General features: G+C 42.2%; 1 protein-coding gene across 13 annotated transcripts in view; it reads left to right on the top strand.

The window, feature by feature from the left end:
• The window catches only part of LOC106875983 (uncharacterized), a 268,731-nt gene that overhangs the window by 245,250 nt on the left and 22,404 nt on the right, over nucleotides 1-1,077 (top strand). The gene's annotated exons all lie outside the window — the stretch shown is intronic.

Genomic DNA, 1,077 nt, shown 5'->3' with positions numbered 1-1,077 from the left:
ATATATATATATATATATATAAACACACTTCATACATACATATATATACGAAGTAGTGCTGGAAAGTTCCTGGGCTTTAAAGGTATCGTAAAGACCTTGGCTGGATACACAACATTCCGAGTTCTTTTGTAGAGCTTAGAAAAGCTGAAGTACCGCTGCAATAAGTGTGTGAATCTGAGAGGGGAACATGTTGAATAAAAACATTATTGACTGATTCTCTTGTATTTCCTTTAATCCAATGCCAGGAACATTTCAGCCCCCGCTGAGAGAGAGAGTGAGAAAAAGTATCAAAATGTTCCCGGGCTAGTTCTGTGGCGCGCCAACAGATGGCAGCGTGTGCAGTGAGAGCTAACATGGAACTTCAGGAGGCAGTGTGCTGTGTCATAGATAGGAAGTTGGAACAAAGAGCCAACGTGAAATTTTGCGTTAAACTTAGGACTCTGCTACAGAAATGTTGAGCATGCTTTGGCAAACTTACGGCGACGAGGCAATGGGTCGTACGCAATGTTTCGAGTGGTACGGGCGCTTCAAGAGGCACGACAGAGCCGCAGCTCAATCAAGAGATTTTTTTTTTCGACATACGCGGTATTGTACATCGAGAAGTCGTCCTCCTCGGCCAGAGAGTTCTTCGACGTTTTGAAACATTTGAGAGAAGACATTCGGGGAAAAAGACCGGATCTATGGAGCGCGAAGAATTCGGTTCTTCACGACGATAATGTTCTGTCACCGAGCAATCTTCACTTGTGAGCTTTTCGCCAAAAACAACATAGTATCGCTTCCACACTCTCCCTATTCGCCAGATTTAATACCTGAGGACTTCCATCTCTTCCCCAAGATGAAAACACAGTTCAAAGGTCACTGTTTTAACACCGCTGTCGAGATCAGGAGCGAATCACAGAAGGTCTTTGACTCGTTTAGGGAAAACGACTTCCAGGCCAGATTCCAAAAGTGACCGGCGTATTGCTGCGCAAAGTGACTATTTTGAAAAAGAAGATGTTAAACTTAGAAAATAAATTATTTTTTTTGTTTTTATTAAATATAACTAGTCTGGAAACGTTTTGATACCATCTCGAATAT

This window comes from Octopus bimaculoides, chromosome 9 (assembly GCF_001194135.2).
Source record: "Octopus bimaculoides isolate UCB-OBI-ISO-001 chromosome 9, ASM119413v2, whole genome shotgun sequence".
Classification (NCBI taxonomy): domain Eukaryota; kingdom Metazoa; phylum Mollusca; class Cephalopoda; order Octopoda; family Octopodidae; genus Octopus; species Octopus bimaculoides.
This window is presented reverse-complemented; position numbering and strand designations above follow the sequence as displayed.